This window comes from Canis lupus, chromosome X (genome assembly GCF_011100685.1).
Source record: "Canis lupus familiaris isolate Mischka breed German Shepherd chromosome X, alternate assembly UU_Cfam_GSD_1.0, whole genome shotgun sequence".
In the NCBI taxonomy this organism is placed as follows: domain Eukaryota; kingdom Metazoa; phylum Chordata; class Mammalia; order Carnivora; family Canidae; genus Canis; species Canis lupus.
Window position 1 is genome coordinate 56750165 of NC_049260.1, and position 20428 is coordinate 56770592.

Genomic DNA, 20428 nt, shown 5'->3' on the forward strand with positions numbered 1-20428 from the left:
TTGGGATAATTTGAGCATTAAGAAGGGGGACTCCTGGGTAGCTCAGTCAGTTAAGTGCCTTAGGCTCAGGTCATGATTTCAGGGTCCTGGGGTTGGGCTCCCCGCTCAACAGGGAGTCTGCTCTTTCCTCTTCCTTTGCTCCTCTCCCTGCATGTGCTCTTCCTCATTTTCAAATAAATATATTTTCTAAAAGTAGGCTCCATGCCCAATATGGAATCCAATGTGGTGCTTGGACCTGAGCTGAAATCAAGAGTCGGATGCTTAACTGACTGAGACATCCAGGTGCCCCCTGGTGATAACTTTAAAACAAAAGAAAGAACTGAGGCATGTTTACCAGTATCGAATATTGGTCAAGATGAAGATTAAAAATTACTTGTCTCTGGTGAACCTGGTAAAAGGAGTTCCAGTGGAACAGACAGTTGTGGAGTAAATGGGAAAGAAAAAAAATGGAGAAATCAAGCAATTTTATGGAAACTGGAAAGAAATAGTGGGTTGAGGGAGGTATAGTCAAGGGAAGTTTAATTTAGGGAGGTTGGGAAGAAATACCCAACAAAGATAACATCATAAACTTTTAAATTTCTTATGTTTGAATAATCTTTAAAGTTCACAATATACAAGCACATGGATGTCCTTGAAACAACCCTTAGGGTTGGTATTACTATCACTCTCATTGTATATATGGGGAACTTGAGGCTTGAAAAGATGAAGTGTTTTGCCCCATATGTCATGGAGAGTGAGCCATATTTGTGTGTGCCTGCTGGGTTCCATCCACTAGTGAAGCCCTAAAAATACCAAGATAGATAAAATGTGGCCACTAACACATATACCCCGACCCTTCTCCAATCTAGGTCTTCCTCTCCCATGGTTTTAGGTTCTTTCATTTTCAGCTTGTCCTAGGCAGGCCGTGCTAAGCCATGAAACTTGTTTGTCCTTGCTTGGGATAAGAGAAGAAAGGCTAGCAAGAGAGGGCAAGTAATTATTAATAACAATGAAGTTGAATATGTTGAGGACTGAGAAGGGTCTGTTGGATTTGGCGATCAGATGGTTACTTGCATATTTTCAGTGGTGTCAGAAGAGCAAACTGAGGAGCAAATGAATGATGAGAAACTAAAAGTGATAGAGAGAGAGAGAGAGAGAGAGAGAGAGAGAGAGAGAGAAAGGGAGCTATCAATGAGGCCTAGTACAATATGGGTAATTTTAAAAACACTTCTATTTTTGGGGTGCCTGGGTGGCTAGTGCCAGTGGTGTGTCAAAGCCAGCTAGGGAATGGTGATTAGTAAATATTCAGGAATTTTGCAAGCTCTTGAGAGTATTTATATCATCAAAATTAGAAAATGCTACAAATTTAGGGCTTTATTCTTTCAGAGATCTGGGTTACCAGCATATTACTTGTTACTGTTTCTATAAAATGACACATGTTCAGCAAAATATATTCAACTATTTAAACTTAACAAAAAGTGCAATGACCTGAAATCTCACTACAGAGAAAAAAAAAATCAAAAACACTGTTTGCTAGGAGGCAAAGTCTTATTTAATGGAAAAATATTACACTAGTGCTTTATAACCTGCCATAATGTGCCATGGCCATCTTTCCATGTCAATTAAGTATAGAGCTATGTCATAATTTTTAATAGCTGTATAGTATTCCATTGTGTGTATCTGCCATAACTATTTTATTATTGAAAATTTAGGTTGTTTTTGCTATCATGATGCTGAGACCAACACTGTTACATGTATTTTTAAAATGCATTTGTATAATTTTCTATCTCTTTTGGGGTAAATTCTCAGAAGACTGCTGTCTCATAAGATATGCTTATTTTTCATTTTGATATATATTGCTTAACTCTCCTCTGCAAAGTCCAAAAAATTTACATTCCCACCAGTAAGTATAGGAGAGTGCCTGTTTTCTCACAGCCTTGGTAACATTGCGTCAATTTTTTAAATCTTTGCCTATCTCACAGATAAGCAACAAAAACACATGATTTTTTTGTTCATGTCCTTGATTATCAGTGAAAATGAACTTCTTATAATAAATGTTTATTGCTCATTTGTCTTTTGATAACTGCCTTTTCTTTTTCTAAAAGATTTTATCTATTTATTTGACAGAAAGAGAGAGAGAAAAGACAAGCAGGGGGAGTGGCAGGCAGAGTGAGAGGAAGAAGCAGGCTTCCTGCTGAGCAGAGAGCCTGGTAGGGGGCTGGATCCCAGGACCCTGGAATCATGACATGAGCCGAAGGCAGATGCTTAACTGACTGAGCCACCCAGGTGCCCCAGATAACTACCTTTTCATGGCCTTTCCCCATTTTTCTAATGTGGAAGACTTTTGCTTTTTTGCCTTTTCCTTAAAACAGATTCCTTGCTTAGATTCCCGTACATTACATGTGACCCTTGAACAGCATGGGTTTGAACTATGTGGGTCTACTTATACACATATTTTAAAAATAAGTATAGTATAACAAATATATTTTATCTTCCTTATGATTTTCTTAGCCACATTTTCTTTTCTCTACCTTACTTTATTATAAGAATACAGTATAATATGCAAACAATACATAAAATATGTGTTAATCAACTGTTTATATTATCAGTAAGGCTTTGGTCAACAGTTGGCTATTAGTAGTTAAGTTTTAGGGAAGTCAAAAGTTTTATGTGACACCTGAAACTAACCTAACATCCTATGTCAAATATACTAAAAAAAATTATATGTAGATATTTGACTGTGCAGTGGGTGAGTGCCCCTAACCTTCACATTGTTCAATGGTCAACTATACTTCTTTCTGGGTCCTCAATTGCCAGTTCTTTCTCTGGTTTCTCCCCCTCTTTTTGCCCCTTAAATGTTGATGCCCTCTTCTCTTCTGCTCCATTCACTTTTCTCCAGTGATCTCACTCACTCCTGTGATCTTAAAATCTCTAACACCATGAACAATCTCAATAGAAATAGTGATACTGGGATGCCTGTGTGGCTCAGTGGTTGGGCGTCTGCCTTTGGCTCAGGGTGTGATCCCGGGGTTCCGGGATCGAGTTTCATACCGGGCTTCCTGCGTGGAGCCTGCTTCTCCCTCTACCTGTGTCTCTGCCTCTCTCTGTGTTTCTCATGAATAAATAAATAAAATCTTTTAAAAAAGAAATAGTGATATTAATAATTGCAAACATTTATTGAGTGCTAGGTACTGTAATTAGTACTTATATGGAATAGCTCAGTTATTCCTCACAGGAAACATGTAAGGCAGGCACTAGCATGAAGCTCCATCTTACAGAGGAGGAAACAGAGTGAGGAAAAGTTTAATTGGCTTGTTCAAAGTCACAAAGTTAGTAGGTAGAGAGCTGAGACTGAACTCAAGTCTTGTCTTGATGTCAACTATATTTATTCCATCCCATGACTGTATGCTGTATCCTATCAACGTTAGAGGCTGTCAAACTATGGCCCACAGGCCAAATCCAGCCTGATGTGTTTTTGTTATTTAAGTTTTACTGGAACACAGCCATACCCATTCATTTAAATACTGTCTATGGCAGCTCTGAGGCAACAAGAGCAAAGTTAAATACGAATGGATAGAGAGCTCATGACCTGCAAAGTCTAAAATATTTACTATCTGGACCATTACAGAAAAGTTGATCTAATTCTGATGTATACACAGATAATTCCAAAAATCTACATCTTCATCACTGACCTATCTTCTGAACTCTTGATCTGCTTACCAATTGGACACTTCTGACCCATAAGTACTTCAATCTCCACATTCTCAAAACTGGACTCTAAGGCACCAGTTCCTGCCATTCCTGGCCACGTACTCTACACCCAGGGATGTGACTGCATATTGCCATTCCTTACTTTTATAACCCATGGTAGACATTACTAATTGATCACATTACTCTTTCCCATTAAGCCCAGAAAGGGTTTCAGAATATTTCTTAACACAGCCCTTTACGAAGGCCTGGCATGAGATTGGCAGTGGGAGGTACAAAGAAGGGATTGGAGTAAAAAACCAATTTGGGTATAGAAATGATGGAGGAGTGTTTTTCTAGCTTTTGTCTGAGTAGATGGTGATATCTTTGATTGGTAGCTACTACCAGTCAAATGGAGTTAACACATGACATAAAAGCTATTTGCCATCCCTATAGCAGAGCCACACCCATCTTCTCACTGGTTGTGGAATCTGATCAAGCTCTTTCACAATTTCCATGTACCTGCACATGATTCTTTACTCCAGAATGACATTCTCCTCTTTGGCAATTCCTTCTTTTATGTCTGACAGTCAGCTCAAAGGTCACTACTATGAAGCCTTTCCCCCACATGGATTAGTCATTTCTACATGGTGTCCCCACCAGTTCAGAACTCCACTGCAGAACCAATACATGATATATACAGTATACTGTATCTGTCTTTCATAGAATGGTCTAACCCACTAAACTGAGAGCTTTCTAAAAACATGGCACAGATCTTTTCTTTGTGTCCCTGAGATCTAGCAGTATCCAGAACATAGCAGAATGTCAGTATGTTAAATTGAAAGGAGGTTAAAATCCGCAGGTATCACCGTCTAGCCATACCAAAGCTTGATACATAGTTCTTGACTCCAGTGCTGTTTTTGCACTTCTCACTGCCAATCCTGGGTCAGGCCTTCATTATTTAAAGACTCCAGATTATTGCCACAATTTCCCTACCTTTAGACTTGGCTCCTCACATCATTCCCCTATGTTAATTACCTCATTCAACAAATATCTATGAGTGTATACTAGATGCTCTTTGTTCTAGGCACTGAGACAAAATCCTTGTCCTCATGGAGCTTGTATTCTAGGATAGGGAAACACAACCATCAGAATGATCCACTTGTATAGAGCTCTGACCATGTCATTTTCCTTAAAACCTTCAGTGGCTCTTTGTTGTTTATAGTCCAAACTATCTAAACATGGCACACAAAGCCTTCCATGACCCAGCCCTTATATACTCTAATTTCATCTTTGTATTCTGTACTCTACCAATACTGAAATGCATACACCATGTTTTTGTTCCTGCCTCCTTGACTTTGATTTTGCTGTCCCCTTTACCTGGAATGTCCTTTCCTCTCCTTTCCTCCTCCTTTTTTTTTTTTAAACACCGTTAACTCTCATTTCTTCTTCAAGATTTAGCTGAGATAATAGCACTTAATTTAGAAGGCCTTCCCTCTTCTCCCTCAGGTTAACTTCCTTCTTGTCAATGTTCCTATAACAACATTCTGTGCAGACCTCTATTGCTGTGTTTCCACATTGCTTTACCATTGTTAGCTTCTACCTCTGTTTTCCCAATGAGGTGGGGCTCTTGGAGGGAAGAGACTGTCTTATTGATCTTTGTAATCCCAGGCATCTCCTCTAGTATAACACATATAGGCACTCAATAAATATTTGTTGAATTAAGAACTGTTATTTTGACATGCCATTCTAGTTTATGCACAGGCACTACTGCATTCCAGACTTTTATAATTAACTACTTACTAGACATCTATCAGGTAAAAATCCCATGACAAACAATGAACTTACCATCACCCTGAAACCTACTCTTCCTCCTGTATTCCTATCATCATTTTTTCAAACTAGCAACCTTAGTGTCAGTTTTGATTATTCTGTCTTCCTCTCCCTGATAATTTTACTTTGTAAATCCTCCCTTTGGCCCCTCTTTCCTGTTTCCTCTGCCACTGCCCTCATTATCACTGCCCTGGCTGACTGCACCAGCCTTCTAGCCAGTCTTTCTGCCTCTAGTCTCACCCCTTGGATTTAATCCTCCACACTGCGGCCAGAGTTATTTTTGTCAAAGAAAAATCTGATTGTGTCACTTCCCTGGTTAATGATCTTTTCTGGCTCCCTACTGCCTTCAGGATAAAGTCCAAACACTTTAGTACAGTACATAAGGTCCTTAAGGATCTGGCCTCATCTAAGTTTCCAGCCCCATCTCCTGCCACTTGCCCATACAAACTTTCTGCTGCAGCCATACTGAACTCTTGACAAGTCTTGTCACAATTCTTATTCTCTCATGCCTTCCTACCTTCACATGTGCAGCTTCCCTTTCCTTATTCTTCTCCCTTGCATCTGCCTGGCTTCTAATTTTTTGCCCTTCAAGACTCAGATCAAGCATCACAACAGCCTCAATATTAAAAAAAATCCTGCTCTGAACATAGTACCTCCTCACACCCCTACTGAGCTTAGTGTCTTTGTTTATGTGCTCTCCAAGTACTCTGTGCCTATTACAGCCATTAATCACATGTCAGAATGTTAGTTTATTTGTCAGTATATCCCAGTTGACTACAAGCTTCTTGAAGTCAGAAACAGTGTCACTGTGATTTATCTCTGTATCTCCAGTGCCTACCATCTTTGCTTCAAACACAATAAAAATCCAACAACCAAAACAAATGTTTAAATAAGTGAGTGCCTTCTTGACTTGGCAAATGCTGATCCCTTTGCCTGGCATATTCTGCCTGGTAAATTCCTGGGTCACTATTATATCCCTAGCACACAGCAGAATACCTGATGTGTAGTAGGTACTCATTAATACTGACTGACTGAATGAGACCAAGCTCAAATACTACCCTCCTGACCTCTTAACAGCCCTATGTGTAGCTGATTGGTCTCCACTCTCAGCTCCTTCTCCTGGAATACTTGTCACATTGCACACATGACTGCTTCCCTGCTAGATTGTGAGCTCCTTGAGGACAGAATTTTGTCCTACTCATCATCTCTGTATCTCCAGTCCCTTGAACAGTGGGAGGCATATAGATGTTCAGAGACCATTCATTGAATGAATAAATGGATGAATAAGAAGATTCAGGGAAGCCTTTAGAAATATCTGAATGGCTCTTCGAGACTGTGCATTCCAGGAAGTACATTGTTTTGTATGGCTGCAGGAGGCAGGATGGCTAGGAAGAGCAAGGGCATTATTTCAGTTCAACAGAAGAAAGACTTTTTGTTAACTTTTTAGAATGGCTTGAAGATCAAATGGGCTGCCCCTGGGAAAAGTGACCTCCCTGTGACAAGAGGTATACAATCAGAAGTTGGAGAATGCTAGGCAGTGATATTGGAGAAAGAATCTCAACAGTAGATAGGAACGTAAAGGTGGGGTGATGGTTGGAGGTAATGGTGGTGGTGGTACTAGATGACCTTTGGGGTTCCTTCTAGATGGCTCATCCATTAACCTGCACCCCTAAGAGGTGCCTATAGATTGGGTCATGGCTTCTCTGCCAACCAGAGCCTTCTTACCTGGCCTAGGCACACAGCTGCTCATTATTTCTGCTCAGGGGCAGGACTACTTTACTTCTGTCCTTACTTTTAATTTAATAACTAGCAAGATATCTGGCACACAGTAAGAGCTCAACAACTGATTGTATCAGACTATCCAGATGTCAAAGACACTTTCCCCTGACTAAATATATATCTTGTGAATGAAGTTAATTTAAATTCTACTATGTGACAGGGTGTGGCTCATATAATCCATTAATTATTTACTGTGTATCTGTTATATACAAGCAAGGCCACATGCTGAGCACTGTGAAAGAGAAAGCAAAATGGACCTCTCTCTCCCAGGAATTTACATTGTAGGAGAGAGAAGCTATGAATACAGTAAATATAGCAGAGCTATAAAGTGCTTAGCACGGTGCCTGCTATTTAGTAGATACTCATGGAAGATTGAATAGCAGCCCCCAAAGATGTCCATGTCTTAATCCTCAGAACCTGTGAATGTTACATTTTATGGCATAAGAGACACTGCAGATGTAATTAAATCAAGGATCTTGAAATGGGGACATTATCCTGGATTATTTGGGTGTGCCCTTAATGTAATCATAAGCGCTCCTTAGAAGAGGAAAGCAAAGGGAGCTTTGACACAGAAAAGAAGGTCACATAATAGAAGTAGAGTCACAGAGAAAAACTACATTGCTGGCTTTGAAGTTCGGGGAAGGGGCCATGAGCAAAGAATACAGCTCCAGACACTGGATAAGGCAAGGAAACAGAGTTTCCCTTAGAGCCTCTGGAGAGAGTGCAGCCCTGCTGACACCTTGATTTTAGTCCCTTAAGATTAATTTCAGACTTCTGGCCTCCAGAACTATAAGGGAATAAATCCCTGTTGTTTAAAGCCACTATTAAATTTGTGGTCATGTTATAGCAGCAATAGAAAACTAATACAGCACTTAATATTTGTGAATAAGTGGATTCTGAAAAAAAGTTCCATAAAAGAGGTAAAGATATAGGGATTCCCTTGAGTGGAAGAGAGCCTATAAAGCTTTACAAGTGTTCCAAGGAGCCACAACTCGCTTTTCCCTTGACTAGGCTAGCTTGGGGATTATTTGTGCACTTTATTGCTTGCCCACCATGGTGCTGGTAGCTCTTAGTCTCCTGTGCCACTTTGGAAATCTACTCGGGGGTCACTTCTAGGGCCCTCATGTTGCCTGAAATGCTATGTATGCCAGGTAGTGCTAACACCTGAAGGTAGGAACCAGTTTATTTTTCACTGAATTGTCATAGCAATTACAATTTGCTTTAAATTACTGAGCTCTCAATTAGGTTGTTCTATGTTATCTTCTAGTTGCATCAAACATCTGAGTCTTATCTCTTCAATTACAGAAGATGCTTAAGGGCAGGGACCATGGTTTATATATATTTTTGGATTTGCTATGATACTAGACATTCCATAGGGACTCAGGAAATGATCATTGCTGACACTAAAGAAGCTGGGTAGGGGGAGAAGTGTTATCTTATGCTTCCTTTCCCAGACCACAACCAGCAAGCTGACTCAATTAGATATCAGATATCTACTTGTCTGTCTCTCTGTCCATCCACTCATCAGTCAAATGTTATTGTACAATGAGCCAAGCAACATATACTTGGTACATTCAGTGGATACAGAAGTAAACACTTGGTTTTGTTACTGAAGCCTTGGCTGACAAAGACTGCTAAGCTAACATAACACAATATGCTAATTACAAAACCAAATACTATTAAAACAAAGGCAAGAGCAATTAATTCTGTCTATGAGAGTCAGGAAGAATTCTAGGAAGGTAAAAATTAAGCTGTACCTTGACGGGGTAGCTTTCCAGGAAGAGAAGAGGTATAAAGAGCATTCTAGACAGAGGGAGCACATGAGAAGTCACAGACAACTGTGAAATGAAGAATTGGCTAGAGCAGGGAATGACAGATGATGAGGCTAGAAACACAGGCTAAGGCCAGCCTTTTAAGGCCATCCTGGGGAGTGTCTGGACTTGAATTTTATATGTGAAGGGTAACCAATGGATCTGATTTCTACTTCATGTGAAAAGCATCCCCCAATAGAAAATTTGCACTGCAAAGAGGATGTTTTAAGTGTGAAATCACTATATAAAATCTATACTATTTAAAAAAGTAAAACAATAATCAGAATCTTTATGAAAAGTGTAAGTTTGGAGGGGTCTCTGAGTTAATTCTGGTTTCCCTATCCTTTCCTTCCACTGAAGAGAAAACAGAATATTGATTATTCAAGAAAAAATTATTTTCTGATCACTAAAATGTATATTTATATTGTAAGACCCAGAGTTTTTAAAAATTGCTTTAGCTTATTTTTTAATTTAATTTTTTAAAAGATTTTATTTATTTGGTAGAGAGAGAGGGAGTACAAGCAGGGAGAGTAGCAAGGGGAGATGAAGCAGGCTCTTTACTGAGCAGGAAGCCTGATGTGGGGCCTGATCCCATGACCTTGGGATAATGACCTAAACCAACCAGGTGCCCCCATTTATTTACTTACTTATTTTTGCTTTAGCTTTTAATTTTTTTATTAAAATTTTTTTATTTGAGTATAGTTATCACACAATGTTACATTAGTTTCAGGTGTACAACATAGTGATTCAACATCTCTACATCATGCTATGGTCACCACAAGTATATCTACCCTCTGTCACCATACAACACAACTACAGTATCATTGACTATATTCCTTATGCTGTGCTTTTATTCCTGTGACTTATTCATTCTATAACTTAGAGCCTGTATCTCTCTCTCTTGTTCACTTTTTTACCCAACCCTCCAATCTACTCCCCTCCCTTCCCCTCTGGCAACCATCAGTTCTCTGTATTTATGGTCTGATTCTGCTTATTTTTTTAGATTCCATACTAGTGAAATCACACGGTATTTGTCTTCCTCAATCTTACTTATTTCACCCAGAATTGTGTTTATTATTATTTTTCTCCTCCTCCTTTTAAAAATAGCTTTAATGAGCTATATCACATGTCATAAAATTCGCCTATTTAAGGAGTATAATTCAATGGCTTTTAGTAATGTTCACAGAGTTGTGTGTATCCATCACCACAGGCAATTTTAGAACATTTTTATCACCTTTAAAAGAAACCCTATGCTCATTAGCAGTCACTACACCTCATTTTTCCTGAAAGCTCCTGGGCCTGGGCAGCCACTAATCTACTTCTGTCTCTACAGATATATCTACTACTCTGGATATTTTGTACAAATGGAATATACAATATGTAGTCTTTGTGACTACTAGCTTCTTAGCATAAGGTTTTCAAGGTTCATCCATGTTGTAGCCTATCTCAGTATTTCCTTCCTTTTTATTATCAAACAATATCCCATTATATGGATATACTACATTTTGCATTCATCAGGTAATGGACATTTGGTTTTTTTTTCCTATCTTTTGGCTATAGTGAATGATGCTTCAATGGACATTAGCATAAAAATTTTTGTGTGGACATATATTTTTTATTCTCTCAGGTATATACCTAGCAGTAGAAGTTCTGGGTCATAATTCTTTTTATTTCTATGTTTAGCTATGTAGAACTACCAAACTGTTTTCTGAAGTAACTGTACCATTTTATATTCCCACCAGCAATGTATAAGGGTTCCAATCTCTCCATAGCTTCTTAAATATTTGTATAGTCTTTTTTAAAATGACATCCTAGTGGGTATAAAGTGGTATCTAACTGCAGATTTGCTTTGTTTCCCTAATGAATAATGATATTGAACATCTTTTAATGGCTTTATTGGCCATTTGTATATCTTCTTTCAAGAAATGTCTACTCAAATTGTTTGTATGTTTTTCTATTTGTTTATTGTTCTTTTTGATTGTTAAATTATAAGAGTTTTACATAAAATCTGGATACAAGATTTCTTATCAGATATAGGACTTGAAAATATTTTCTCATACTCAATGGGCTGTCCTTCTGCTTACTTGAAGATATTACTTGCAGAACAATTGTTTTTACTTTTGATGAAGTCCAATTCATTTTTTCTTTTGTCATTTGTGCTTTTGGTGCTGCATCCTAAGGAGCTACTGCCTAATCAAAGGTCACAAGGATTACTCCTAAGTTTTCTTCTAAGGGGTTTATCTCTTACATTTAGGTCTTTGATCCATTTTGAGTTAATTTTTATGTATGTATGAGATAAAGTTCCAACTCTATTCTATGCATGTGGATATTCAGTTATCCCAGAACCGCTCATTGAAGAGGCTAATCTTGAATGGTCTTGGCATCCTTGTCAAAAATCAATTGGCCATGGATGTATGGATTTATTTCTGAACTCTCAATTTTCATTGATCTGTATGTCTTTCCTTATGCCCATTACAGACTCTTGATTACTGCAGCTTTGTACTAAGTTTCAAAATTGGGAAGTGTGAATCCTTTTTGTTCTCCTTTTACAGGATTGTTTTGGTTATTTTGGGTCCCTTGTAATTCCATATGAATTTTAGGATCATCATGTTAATTTCTACAGAAAAAGCCAAGGCCCAGATGATTTCATCAGTGAATTCTACCAAACATATAAGGAATAAGTAATACCAATTATCTAGAATGTCTTTCAGAAAATAGAAGCAGAGGAACGCTTTCCAACTTATCTCATGAGGCTAGTGTGACATTATCTTGTATATAGAAAATCCCAAGGATTTTACTAAAAAACTGTTAGAAGCAAATAAGAGTTTAACAAGATTGTAGGATATAAGATCAAAATACAAAAATCATTTATATTTCTCTTATTATAGCAATGAAAAATCCAGAAATGAAATTAAGAAAATTCTACTTATACATCAGAGTGTCAATAAGAATAAACATCTAGGAATGAATTTAACAGAGGCAGTGTAAGACTTGTACACTGAAAAGTACAAAATACTGTTGAGAGGAATTAAAGAAGATCTAAAGAAATGGAAAGAAATTATAACTCTTGAAATGGATATTTTCAAGGGGCTTGTCCTAGTAGAGGTAGGAACAGTAGCTTCAGAGCTTGATATATGCTCATTATTATATTAAAGGATAAAGAAAATAGCTGGTGCTTTTCTTGATGTGGGAAGATGCCCTTTAGAAATTTATTTCCTTCATATATTTTGCATATTTAACTATAATTAGCTAGAAGTTCTGAAACGTGTCTTTATAATTCTGTCCACCATTTTCTATAGAGCTGCAATTGTTGAAGCTTCTGTACATTTTCATGGTTGTTAGTACTTTAGGACAAAGGTAGTTTTTCTAGCTGTATCTTTGGCATTAAAGAACACCCTCATCTGATCCTGTAGCCTTTATGATCCAAGGTTGTGCTTATAAAGTTACACTCTTACTTTCAAACAAGGCACTTTCCCCCTTATTTTCAGTATTAGCTGATCAAACCTCTTAACTCTCCTGAGAATGTGTTATTGGTGCTTCTATTGTTGTTGCTTCATTAAATGATTCTATTTGTACCTTTTTGGATAATTTCTATGTTTAAGAACTACAATGGTTATAGGAGATCAGCAGGAGAGAAAATTCAACTAATTGGTCAGAGGTGAGAGGTATATTAGAGATGGAAAGCAAGATGGCTTTCCCAGAAATTGGAAATGGTAAAAATTTTCAGTGTTCTTTCCTTTTAATATCTCTTATTCATCTAATTCTATGTCTCTTATTCTCTCTAGACAACACTCATAATCCTGTTTTTTTGCTTTGGCCTACATATAAATCTACACAGGTCATATGGTGCTACAAAAAATCAGGAAAATAAGATTCTTTGAAATCTACTCTATGTTGGTACATCGACTATGTACTATATTATATATATATACACAGTCATACTAAGATAAACTTTATGGCAGATACATTCTTAAAAAGTTATGTGCTAAATCACTCTTTGCAAATCAAATCTTGAATTCACTAAGAGAAATTGTTTTAAGGAGCTCAGTAGGTGAATCTTGTCATAGTGAAGAGCCCTTTCAGAAAATGAATTCTAGATTCAACTCCTGTGTCTATTCATTTGGCAATGTGCATTTTTAATTTACTGGTTTTCTTAAATTGGAGTATATCTGTACTTAATCTTTACGACAGTGCTAAAATCACTATTAGAACACATTAGCTTTCTTTTTCTCTCTGCTGGATATAATGATCTAGGGAGGTAATAATGAGCTAACAGGTCCTAGCTTGTGCCATTATAGCCAATGACTGGTTAAGATATTATATAATGAGATATTTCCATGCCTAACATCCAAACTTTGTCATGATGTCTTCTGTGGGTTCCCTTTCCTCACACTCTGTTTACTACTCCTACAGCCAGTTCATGTTGCTATCTTTCATGAGAACTGACTCAATAACTTACAGATCAAGAATTTCTATTTATTTATAATGCCACTGTTTTCTCTATCAAAGAGGGAGAATGAAAAACCAGAAATCCTTCTGTAATTTGATTTCAGAGTTATGTCCAGTAAGTCCTCATAGAGGCTTACATGTTCCAGTGATAGAAGCTGGGGTAGGAACCAGAAGACCTAGGTACTCTATTCTTCAGTTTTTTGACTTATTGAAAAGTTCCTACCTTATGCATCTCCTTCACAGGAATATTATCATGATGAGTTTAAATAAAGGCATTTATAAAAAAGTCAAAATACTAACTATCCTAATTATCCAATTCACAATTTTTTCTCATTAAGACCCCAATTCTAATTTAATATAGCTAAATAAATCAGTTTTGTGTACACTTGCTTCTCTCCACATGAAACATGCACACAATATGTATGCACCTGATGGTGGGAAACCAGAAATTAGTCCCACATAATGGATTTTTTTTTAACCAAGTACTCTACATTTATAGTCCACTTTAAGGGCTCTATGCCTAGAGCTGGCAGCTCTAAGAACAGTGAGATCAGTTTGTCTACAGTTGTTCCCAACCTTTTTTGGCTCTGGTACACCTACACTTGCTTCCAAAAATATACCCCACAGTCTGGTGCTCAATGGAATGAAGAAGTTTCCTGAGCTAATAGAATATAAAACAAAGAAGGCAATGGACATAGTTCTACATTTTAGGGTACTCATAACAACACAGGAAGGCAAACCAGTGGAAAAGATACAATTCACTCCTCACTGAGAGGAATGGGGTTTGGGGCTATTTTTTAAGATGGGAAAGAGGGGCACCTGGGTGGCTCAGTTAGTTATGTGTCTCCCTTCAGCTGGGGTCATGATCCTAGGATCCTAGGATAGAGCCCCACATTGGGCTCCCTGCTCAGCAGGGGAGTCTGCTTCTCCCTCTGCCTCCCCGCCAATACCCACCCCCAAAGATTTACACTTATCAATCTGCATCCCTCAGCTTGGCTTTCCTTTTGACTGAGGATATGCTTTTGAAGAGATGGCTGGCCAAGGTAAATGGTGCAGCCAATAGCATTGGAATCAGCAAAAACTAACTCTGTCTTTTGTACAAAGACAAAAATCAAGATCTTAGTCTTATTAACATTGTATTCTAACTGCTTGAGCTAACTAGCCACTGATACTGTCTGCAAGAAAACCAATTTTTATCAGAAACAAAAATTTACAAAAATGTACTAACAGACAAAATATCTAGTCTCCACGACCTGCATTCAACATTAAGCCTATTCCAAAGTTGCCATCTAATAAGGTGGAAAGGCCTTTTATTTACCTGAATAGTTTTAAAAGTTCCATATTTTGTACCATTACCTCCAATAATCAATTATATTTCATGTGAACGGCTTGAATTCCAATCATTTACACTACAAGTCTTATAATTAGCATGTATTTCTGAGAAATTTTTAGTAAATATTTATATTGTTTATATGACATAAGTTCTGAAGGGCAAACTGAAGTCTCTAAAGTTAATTAAGGTACCTACTTTGTGGATGTGTATCTTTCTTAAAGGAAGTTTACAGATAGGAATTCCTGTCAAGACATTAAGAAGAGCTTAACAACCTTCAAGATACTTCCTAAGAGAATCTGTAAACCTCTTAGAGAGGTTTTATTAGTTGTCTGGCATAAAGGCCATAATTACCACTTGACACAATCTACCTTCTATGACTTATTACTGCTGTTGTATTAAAGTACATCAGGCAAGATTAGTGATTTTTACTCCTCTCAACTTACACCTTACCTTCCTTGATTGGCCCCCAGTCTCCAGAAGAGTTTAAAGAGACAGTTTTACTAAATTCCAGAGACAGTTCATAAAAGGCATGAAAAATAAAGATTCTCAGAAGAAACATCCACTGAATTCTAGCATAGACCAGCTGGGAAGTGAATGTAGCTTACCAGCATTCCAACTAAATTTAGTGGTATCATTGTGTAAGAATCTGTGTGGGTAGTTGTATTAAATATTTGAAAATATGCTAAAAAAAGAAAGCTGTCTTATCTTGTGATAATACAGTTTATATTAAAGACACGTTAGGGTAGAAAATTAAATTAAGGTAAAGCTGTAGAACGATATGTGGCCCTATCCAACATTTCTCCCTCTTCTCCTCCACAGAACTCTTGGTTCTTATATTTAAAAGGTAAAACTGAAAATGAAGTCTCTCACTATAGTTCAAACATTAAAAAAAAAATTAAGACCCATTAGTCCTAGATACATACTGCAAATTTGCGCCCCTTCAATTTCCACTTAAGTTTCCTAAGATGATACCAACATGTGTTTAGCAACTATGGACAATAAATAAAAAGGTTTACTCTGAGTGTACACTGTATTAGAAAAATTCACCAATGCTATAGACACTTGCCCTCCTCTAGCAAGGACCAGCTTCAGGAATCATTCAGAATACAAAATACAGATGGATTGTATTTCTCAGGCTATTTGAAATAAGTCCATTCAATAGACTAAAAAAAAAACCACATTAAAATACATAAAATAGGCTGAAAAATAAATAATACCAAGTATTATGACCAGTACTTCTTAAAACATCAAGGTTATCAAAATAAGGAAAATCTGAGTGTCACAGCTTGGAGGAGCCTAAGGAGACACGACGAGTAAATGTAATGTGGTATACTGGATGGGCTTCTAGTACAGAAAAAGGACATTATGTGAAAACTAAGGGAATCTGAATAAACTATGAATTGTAGTTAATAATAATATATCAATGCTGGTTCATTAATTATAACAAATATATTCATGTAAGATGTTAATAATAGGGGAAATTGGGTGTGGGGTACATGGGAACACTATACCATTGCTCATTTTTTCTGTAAATCTAAAACTAACTTAAAAAATAAAGTTTATTAAAAATGGGTTATATTTCTCAGGCTATTTGAAATGAATCCACCAATGAAAGACCTAATACTGAGGACCCAGCTCATGTCAGTGACTCCTAGCTCAGGCACTACAATGTGCACTGTTATCTAATAGTATCTCTTACATATATAAAGCACACAGATGCCAAGTCAGTCAGACTCTTGCCCTTCTCTTGCCTAAGAATTCTTAAGCATCAAGGACCATAGATGCTATATTTATCAGCCAGGTTATGAACTCTGAAGGATAGTTTCTTAATGAAAATATTGACCACAGTTAATTAGTCAAACACAAATTTCAATGTGAAAATCTCTTTATTCCAAATATTCATTCTTTTGTTCAATTATAAATATTTTTTGAAGAATGATTATGAGACAGATACTGAGCTGATGGAAAAAATATCTGAGGAGAATACTTGGAACTGATGAAACAGTTTATATGAACATCAGATCAATAAATAGAAAAGGGGATAACATTAAATAGAATCTCATCAAGTGGAAAGCATTCTTGATTTAACCTTGCACGCCCTCTAGCTGTCTTTTGGTTAACGCAAAGCTTATATAATAGCTCAGTTTGGTCATACTCCACACGCTGGAACTCTTGACATATTGACTGCTCATTCGACTTTGTGAGCACTTAAACTTCTGACTACAGTATGGAATCTCCTCTCTCCCTTCCTGTATTCCTCTCTAACTCTCTCTTCTGGTTCTGATAATTTTGTAAAAGTTGTTAAGATATCATTGATTTATTCAACAAATATTTATTGAGGGCTTACCTTGAGAAGGAATTAACTCATCTTTCCAACTTAACAACTATTTTATATTTTCCAAACATTTTGACTTTCAATAAGTCAGTTGGTACTACTATGAGGGACACTCCCCCAAATGGTTGGGAATCAATGTAATCAATGTTTCACACTCATTTCTCTCTTGCCCATTCATTCCAACATTCACACTTGATCATTCAAGCAACAAAATTTTATTGAGGGTTTACTATGTGCCGAGTTCTAGGCAGTAGAGCTATAGTAATGAACAAAACAGAAATCCCTACCTCCTATAAAGTTTATATTCTAGTGGGAGAAGTAAGACATGAAATAAATAAGAAGTAAATAATTTTTTTGATGATTAATAGTATACAGAACAATCAAACAGGGAAAGGGCAATAGGAAACTTTTTTGGCAACGCAAATCTTAAAACATGGTCAGGGAGCCTTACTGAGACTGTGATTATTCAGCAAAGACTTGAAGGTGGTGACGGGGCATTAGCTGGGAGAAGAGTATTTCAGGCAGTAGGAAGAGCAAGGCAAAAGGCCTAGAGGTGGGAACATGTGTGGTAAGTCAAGGGACATGAGCAGTCCAGGGGCCAGAGAACAGTAAGGAAGAAAACAGTAATTCTCCAGGGGAAAGGGGGAAGGTGCAGGGCTCTGTAGGCCATCGTAGGGACTCTGGCTTTTATTCTGAATGAAACAGGAAACTGATGAAATGTTTTGTTCCTTCTCCTCATCCCTAATAGCCAACTGATAACCAAATTCTGTCAGTTATGCCTCTAAAATGACTCTCAAGTGCTTTTCTTCCTTTTTACATCCACTGTCGCTACCTTTGTTCATACTTTTAAGATTTATTCCCTGGGCTCTGAGCATAACAATCTGATCTTGTCATTAATGAGACTGGGTATAGAAGGGTCCCACTGATCTGGGGTCAGGAGGTGGAGGTGGAGGTCGAGGTAAAGGGCAGGGCATAAGAGTGTAATTTACTCACAGTCCTGGTACCTGGACCTGAAAGCAAACACCAAAGTTACATTCAAGAGAGAATGCTGAGGTTGAGCTGGGAAAGCATGCCTATAATAGGATTATAAGATTAGTTGCCTGTAAGTGGTCCTCTGAATTATTTCCTGATCAACAACCTTCTAGTGATTCAGGCAGTGGGCCGGTCATGATGGTGCTGGAAAGCTAGCACCTTTTCCACAATGAAACTGGTTTCAGCCTTAGATTGCTAAGGCTAACTGCAGGATACAGGATAGACAAGTGCATCAGGCAGTAGCAAAAGACTGGATGAGTGATCTTGAAGTAGGAAGGGTACAAAGTTCTAAAAGCTGTTGATACAGAAGGTCTATGGGCAGAAGACTAAACTTTACTTCAAAGGTTTCTAGGTAAGAGTCCTTCAATTTTTGCATGGGCAGATAGGGCTGTGCCAAAAGGAAATCTTACTGGTGTCTCAGTTAGTGTAATTCATATATTTATCCAGTGTATTCATATAATGAATCCAGTGTAATTCATATACTGATCCAGTATATTCATATAATGATCCAATTAGTGTAATTCATATACCACTCAACAGCAAACATTTTTCTATGTGCCAGGCATTATTCTGTGTGCTTTACACACATTACTTCATGTAATACAACTGCTTTGTGAGATAGGTACTATTATTATCTCCTTTTCATAGGTGAGGAAATCAAGGAACAGAGACCTTAAACAAGTTGTTCAAGGTCATATAGGAAGTGGTAGTACTGGGATTCAAATCTAGGCAGTGTGACTTCAGAGTCCCTGCTTTTGCAGCCCAGGTGGCTCAGTGGTTTAGCGCCGCCTTCAGCCCAGGGCCTGATCCTGGAGACCTAGGATCAAGTCCCACGTTGGGCTCCCTGTGTGGAGCCTGCTTCTCCCTTTGCCTGTGTCTCTGCCTCTCTCTCTCTCTCTCTCTCTCTCTCATGAATAAACAAAATCTTTTAAAAATATAATTAAAAAAAAGAAAAAGAGTCCCTGCTCTTAACTTCTATGCCCTGCTGTATAGTGAAGGCTAATTGAATGTGTCCTTGGGTAGTCTATACTTGGGTGGCTATATTGGGTATTGACCAGGTTCAGAGATGTCAATGGTTCTAGGGCAATAGTAGGCTGGAAACAAATAATGTCATGAAGAGAAGAGGTCTGAATAGAGGGGTGTCATGAGTTAGAAGTGAATTCTGAGGAGGTTGGACTGGAGGGCCAATTGTATTATGTGTTGGATGTATAGCTGTAGTGCTGACCCCACCCCTGCCAAACACGGTTATTTTTTTTTAAGATTTTTTTATTTATTCATGAGAGAGAGAGAGAGAGAGAGAGAGAGAGAGAGAGAGAGAGGCAGGCAGAGACACAGGCAGAGGGAGAAGCAGGCTCCATGCAAGGACCCGATGTGGTGATCCTGGGACTTCAGGATCACGCCCTGAGCTAAAGGCAAACGCTTAACTGCTGAGCCACCTGGGCATTCCAGACATGGTTAATCCATATGGCCTGGCAGGTTGTCTGCTGGTAGTGGTATGGTGGAGAGGCAAATGTGGAGGAGGAGGATTTTGCATGGCATTCTCCAAAACTAGTGTATGAACTGGAGGTTGTGGTTGGAGAGCAGATAGCCATAGAACCTATGAAAGTGAAAGATATTTTAGATGCATGGGCAGCAATGGCTGGTGCGAATTGAGGTAACAGGGAAAGAGGGACCTGCTGCTAGTAAGAAGGTGTTACAGACATGGGAGGATGAAAGGTCTGCACTGAAGTTCACTGGGACAATGTCCCAAGAACTTGGTCTGGTTTTGGTTTTGGTTACCTTGGTCTATTTTTGCCTCAATTGTAGGAATTACAGAGGTATACTAGTAGTTAGGTCATAATGGGGCAACTAGAAAAACCTTTAGACCGTAAGTTCTCAAACCGTGCTGTGCATCAGAATCACTTTGGGAGACACTGGTGAAAAATTAATATTCTTGGGCTCCACCCTTGGAAGGTCTGATTCAGGAATCTTCCTTTTAGGATTAAGATGCAGGTGGTCTGCTGATCACCATATGAAACAAAATCTATGAGATAATAATATGCAAAGTTTGAATGGGCCATGTTGGCCTTTTGGAGTGGTACCTATGAGCACAGGCAAACCCTGATTCTAATAGAATAAGGCACCCTGGAACAATATAAACCTCTGGACTGCCCCAGAATGGGCCTGGATCTTTATGTTCTACACAAGCAT

General features: G+C 38.0%; 1 protein-coding gene across 6 annotated transcripts in view; it reads right to left on the reverse strand.

Moving 5' to 3' along the window:
- Positions 1–20428, reverse strand: part of HDAC8 (histone deacetylase 8) — a 217577-nt gene that overhangs the window by 178276 nt on the left and 18873 nt on the right. The window lies entirely within an intron of this gene.